This window comes from Drosophila takahashii, chromosome 3R (genome assembly GCF_030179915.1).
Source record: "Drosophila takahashii strain IR98-3 E-12201 chromosome 3R, DtakHiC1v2, whole genome shotgun sequence".
Classification (NCBI taxonomy): Eukaryota; Metazoa; Arthropoda; class Insecta; order Diptera; family Drosophilidae; genus Drosophila; species Drosophila takahashii.
Genome location: NC_091681.1, coordinates 32879077 through 32885935, shown reverse-complemented (window position 1 = coordinate 32885935; position 6859 = coordinate 32879077).

Below are 6859 nucleotides of genomic sequence, written 5' to 3'. Positions count from 1 at the left end.
GAAAAATTGCGACGCACATCAATCAGGGGACAGCGGAACAACGACAACGATGAACGGCGGCTGGGTAAAATATTAAATTGGCCATTGTTGCCTAATTGAAAACATAATTAGCCTTAATTTATTAGCTGGCCACGCAACGCGTAACCCAAAGGGAAGCCTTTCAGGTCTGTCGATGGACGTCTATCGGTAGAAAAGCGCGTCAAGAAAATCCGAGCGACACATCGATGGCTGGGCAAAGAGTAAGGTGGGGAAAAGGCTGCGCGACAGGGCTCTAATTTAATTAATCTCTGCAAGCGCAGAGCAGCTAAAACTTGAACGCCTCGCTAACTATAACTACACTTTACTGCTTGGGAAACGATAATGTAAACTAAAATAAATATTTCTTAAACTTAGATTTTAGTCATTTCCAATAAAAGATTTGCCAAAATTATGATTGACCCTGATTTGATCAAAAAACGATGTAATAATAGGCATTTTAGTGGAAAATCAGTTATTTAGCCAACATGCTTAGCCAAAGGATTCAACACCTCACCTGGTTAACTAGTGTGACTGCCATTGATGTAGCTGCTGCTAATACCTTAACTAAATATATAATGTTGCAGGCGCCTCTGGCCGCGATCCTGGGTAAACTTGAGAGCTGAGCTTGCCAGCCGTGCTTTCGTCCTGCCTCCGCGTGTCCTTGGAATCCTGGCTGTCGTTGTCGTGGTGTCGCTTGCAGGCGCAGTTAGTTAATGCTGCACATTATTTCGACAAGAACAACAATCTCGGATACTTTTTTCCACTCTCTTGGCAGTTTTCTTTGGCTGGCGCTTCTTCTGCTGCTGCTGCTTCTTCTTCTTCGGGGCTCCTGTCGCTGCCAGAAGGACTAACTAGGTTTTTTGACAAGCTCATGCATGTGACTTTGTCGTTTATAACTGCCATCCGCCGTGCACATGTATTGGCATCCTCTGTTCGCGCTTAAATGTGTGTGTGTAAGACGGCGCTTGTAAATGTCTGCTGGTGCAAAAGTCTTGTATCCCTTCTTTCAGCTCCGTGCATTCATTTTAATTTTGAAACTTGTACTTCCCGGCTTTCCACACACACACAAACTGGGAGGCCCTGTCTTTCTGCACGAGTGTGTGTGCTCCATGTGTGTGTGCCATCCATATTACTTCCGGTGCACGTTACGTATACGCCAAATGTTCCGCTGCCTGTTTCCTTCTCTTTGCCACACAACTAATTATTTTTCGCTTGACAATGAAAATGTTTAAGTTTAATTAAATGCATCTTGCGCTGCTTTCTTTCTGTCTGCTCGATGTCCTTGTTGTTGCTCCTGCCTTTGCCTTTGCTTTTGCTTTGGCTGCTACTGCTGCCACTGCACCTGATGCCTCCTGCGTGTGTCCCCAGAGCAACAATAGCGAAAGCAACTTTTGCTGCAGTGCCTGGCAGTAAATTTATGCTGCCTGTTTCCATTCGGAGCGTGTTAAACGAACTCGGAGTTGCCATGGCCGGGTGCCATGTAAGGAGATGGCCGTTCCGGATCCCCTACGTCCTGCGATAAACTTGCCACTGGGAGGCGCAACGTGAAATGTGCAGCTAATTGCAGTCCCTTCAATCGCATACAAATTAAAACCCATTGCTGCACATACCAAAGGAGATAAGTGCCCAAGTAAAAGGATCTAGTTGTCTTTATAAATAAATGATTATCCGATTTTGTAGATAATTATAAGTTGTTTAGATCTTGACAGAATTTAAATCTATTTAATAAATGCAAAGCTTTTTTCAATAAATATTTAAAACCAATTTTATTAAAATCATGAGAAAGAATTCATTTTATAATACTTAATCCAAGTGAACTATTAAAAAAATGTAACTGAAATAAATGATCAAATTAAACAAATATTAAAAATACCTACCCAAGGAATTTAAAGAATTTTTTTAAAATTTGCTCCATATTTCTCTCTCATGAACCGCATCCATTGAAACCTTTTTGGCCCATTTATCGGCACCCTTGTCTTTTTTGATCTTTCCGAGTCATTGACTGAAATAGCTTGACATGACTGAAATTTATGCTTTTTTAGCTCCTTGACGAACCAACCTGCTGCCGCAAATATGCTTTGACAAACAAAACTATTTGTCTTGGCATGACTTTCGGCAAAAGTTGCCACCACCAAGCCATTAGGAATCGATTGACGTAAAAATGCCTGAAAAACGATGTGGCATTTTTGGTTGGCAAATTCAAGGGTTGCCTTGCGGCCACACTCGTCATGCCGTTGATAAATTTTTAAGCGCGCTCTAAACACTTTCTAAGCACAACTCATGCAGTTTATGTTCGTGGCTAAAGATGCTCGCACACACAATTGCAAACTCACTTTGAAGGCAGCAAAAAATTATTCTAAAATTCTTGCAAACAATTTCGTAGAACTGGGCCAGATCCTTGCCAGCACTCGGAACATCCTTTTCGTCGAGTGTGTGTATGTGTGTGTGTTTGTTCGTTTGGCAACTTGCTGACTTTGTGGGTGACGCTTTTTAGGCATTGCATACATTTGGGAATACACTGGGGAAAATTAAAAAATATACATAAAATAAATAAAAATATTTTAATATAACTTTATAAAATAAATACATTTTTAAAACTCTTTGTTGAAGGATTTCGGAGTTATTTTGTACTGTTATATCATGAAATTTTTATAACTTAACCAAATTAAATTTTTTAACCAAATTAAAGTTATTCAATTTAAATAATAACCCCTTTTATTGTTTTTACAGTGCAGCTTCTCTCCACGTTTGCCAACGTGTTTTTCGGTGTCGCGTCCATGTCGGCGTGCTAATGTTTATAAATGCTGCGTGGCGAAGAGTCCTTTGAATATTTTAATATGATTTAATATTAAACATCATGGTGGAAGGGGCAGGGGAAACGAGATCAAGATAACAAGGGCTTACAAAGCGCTTTCATTGCCTCTCGCCAGGCGCCGTTTGCCTTTGCCCAAGTTGCGAATATTAAGTAAATGTTTTGAATAGTTCTCCGCCAAGTTATTTGGGTTAAGATTTTTTCGCCACGCCCCCTTCCGCCTCCCCCTCCGAAAAGCTGGCCAAAATACGCATACATACATATATGTGCCTGGGCCCAATTGCCATTTGCTGGTGCTGGTGAAGAGCTCAAATAAACGCATTTTAATTCAAAGTTTTTGGCTTGTCTTTTGTGCGGGAGGGACATCAGCGGAGCCCCGCAATCCTTAACCCCCCGTCATCCCGCCTTAACCCATGCTCGTGTGTTTGCGTTCGCCATTTTGTGTGCGGTTGAGCGTGTTTGTTAAAAGCTTTGAAAAGATTTGCCATGTAATCGCATGCGGCAGAGGGACACGGGCAGGACATGGCGCGCCAACATGCTAAATCGCTTTGATGACATTGTTAATTTGACATACTTGGGTTTCTTTCTCGGTTCTCGTTTCTGCCCGCCGCTGTATCACTTGACTCCGGCCTGTTTGTATAGGCTTTGATTGCCACATAAAAGGCCCATATAAAATATGAATAAAAACTTTTGTAGTGCTGCGGCACAATGAGAGCGATAAGTTAGACGCATGACAGCACCAAAAGCATTTCGCACACGACCGAATGGGATATCAGAATGCATAATCACTGTGGTCGCTGGTCCTCCTGCCCATCCTCCTAATCCTGTTCCTCCTCCCAATAGCCACAGCAAGGACCCAATAAAATGGAAATAGTTTCTTGTCGCCAATTGCTATTCTCCTCAAGAAACGCCTGAGATCATTGTGATAAAACACTGAGCGTAAATATTGTAAATGTTGAAGCACAAGCAACTATCCGTCATAAAACAAAGGGCCCATAAAGGCTAAACATTTACTGATGGTCCTTGATTTTTAAAATATTTTCCTAAGGTATTTCCAAGTATTTTAATTTTTGACCAGAAATACAGAAAGAGTCTGTGTAATACTCGGATGGATCACTCCCATTTATTTCTAACTAAATCATCACTCCAACCTTATTCAATCTCCACGTAATATGCTAAGTAAGTGGAAAAAGAGTGTGAAATGCATAAATGAGGCGCATACGCACCGTTGTCTCCCCCTGCACATGTGTAAGTATATGAGGACATGTCAGCTACACATGTCTGAGAGTACAACGGCAAATGCAGCTGCAACTGCAGACAAGAAGACGAAATGTAGACAAGTTGTCGTCATGTTGGCATCTCCTTTGCAGAATGGCGACGCCGGCGGCAGGTGACAACCGACGCCTTGCCATAGGCAGTAGCTCATCTGAATCTCATCCGAGGGATGGGGAATCTGCGCCGCCAAGAATCCCAGAATCGCAGAGCCCAGCAACCCAGAATACCCAGAGAAGCCTGGCTGCAAGTGCAACTGCCGTCTGCTGTTTTCGAAGACAGGGCGGGGTAGAATCACACATGCTTTCACTTGTCGCCCGGCAGGCATTGCGTTCGTTGTCTTGTCTTGTCTTTAGCAGTGTCTGCTCATTATGTCTGCCGCAGTGTGTGTGGGTACACAGAAAAAAAAGTAACCCAGTATAACCCATAAATGCCGAAGAAATCTCCCGAGATATTTAAAAACCTTTTAAAAGGGCGCCTAAAAGTATGCAATGAGATATGGCTTCCCAATTTAATATTTCTTGTAGCATACTTTTAGACATTTTTATAAGTAATAAGTAAAATTTTCCCTGTAAATTTTAGAGGCAGACAACAGAGTAGTTGGAATTTTCAACAGAAACTTGAGTATCAAAATATTCTTTTAAAAACCCATTAAAATGATGATCCCATTTTTCATAGGAACTGAGATAAGATGGCTAAATTTTTTCCTGTACCTCTGCAGACGTATGTATACGTAATGGCAGCTGCTTATTCGGCAACAAGTTCCACTCTCCTTACTTTTTTTGGACGCCTCAGCTAGCCAGAAGCAGTGGCGCTCGTGCGCTGAATTCTTCTTAATGAGCGACATCAAGTGTTGTATTAAATGTCAGTTCTGTGCTTATGTGCAGTATCTCTATCTTCCAGTGGGCGTGAGTGAGTGAGGGTGAGTGTGTGTGCTAGCCCCCCGGAATACCAGAATACGGGGGTACGAGGGTATGAGAATACCAGAATCGCAGGCCCGCAGCCTTGCCGTTGGGTGAGTGCCGGGCAAGTATCTGTAATAAAATTTGTAATGAGTTGCAGGCACGGAAAAAGGATTTTTGAGTGCAATTTATTTTATTTCAGCGCTTTTATTTTTATTTCCTCTTTCGCTTTGGCTCGCTTTCCTTTTGGCATCGCACTCGCACTGTAACATCGCACATCTACATCTGCAGATACAGATACAAATGCAGATACAGATACAGAGATGGAGAGCTGCAGCTGCTTTTATGCTCTCGGCTATGGCATGTTTATTTCTGTTTGTATTCCATTTCTTATGATTTTTAATTACGCCCCCCGATTCGAGCCCCCTTCCTTTGCCCGCCCATAAAACGTTGCATACTTTACGACGCTGCAGGGGATGGGATGGGGATTTGGGTTCGGGTGCCCGAAACTGGGAACCCAAACTGCAACTGAAACCGACCCAAGCTGAGCTGCGCTGAGCTCCACTGCAGCTGGGCAACTTCATAGAGTTGCAAATTTATCGAATGGCCAAAAAGACAATTCATTACATGCTTAGCCATGGCCATCTCCCCTCGGATTCGAGCCAAGCAAAGCATTTGCATTTCAGATAATTGCCGCAGCGTTTTGTATGCATAGCCGTTGGCAGTTACCAGCTCCAGTTTCCACTTTCGGCCAATCCCCCTCCTTGCTCTTTTCTCTTCCCAGGCTTTTGGCCGGACAAGTGCGTCACTAGCTGGGCCATAAATTCAGGCCCGCATGTGCAGGGGTCACTCTCTGCCCTCCACATCCTTCCCCTGTCCACCGTCCCCCCATCCTCCTATCCTCTCTTTGGGCCAGTCTGTTTACAGTCATTGCTACAAATTGACAAATTCGCTGTCGCCTGTCACCCGCTTTTTATACCCTGTCATTGGGCAGGCCATGAGTATATGGTTTAACCACTTTCGTGGGAAAACAATGAGAAATAATAATAAAAAAGCATAATGTCTTTTTATTTATTTTAATTATTCTTTAGATTGAGAAATAATATCATGAGAAATATTTTAATTTAAGATAATATTCCTGAAGATTTAATATTAATTACAATTTTTGTATAGGTACATTCTTTTTGTTCTGTGGGTAAGTAAAATGTAATATTAATTTAAATATAATATTATTATAATAAAATTAACAATAAAAATCTGGGTACCTTGTAGTCTATTCACTTCACCTAACAATTCTTTCTTGTTTTTCTGGGCATGAGAAATCCTGGCCAAGCTGGAAATTCTGGGGGACATAAATGATAACAGTCGCAAAGCGCTGATTCATTTACTAAATATTTGCATAGGCGGCCTTGTCAATGCTGCTGGTTCGTTCGTTCTTTGGACTTTGGGCTCCCGAGCGTTTGAGCGGACAAAGCGACGCCGCCGGCCATTTTTTCGGATTTTTTTCCCTTCTTTTTGGCCATGCGTGCTCTGGGTCCTGGATTCAGCCTTAACCCCCTCTGGACACACTGGACATTGGACAAACATTGCTCAGATATGTTGGCCAAGATTTACGATTGGCGCATGTCAAAGGCTTAATGCCTGGCCTCCGCCTCCCAGCGCTCCAATCCTGTGTTCCGGCCATCTATTTGCTCAGCTTTATTAAAAGGCCGTCCCCATTTCGCGCCCCAACCCCTTTGTGCTGCCACCCATGATCGCGGTTGTACGGCGGTTTCTTCATTAATTAAATGCGATGTCCATCGAGGCTGTTTCGTATGCCGGACGCTGACACAAAGCATAAATATTGTAAAGCATA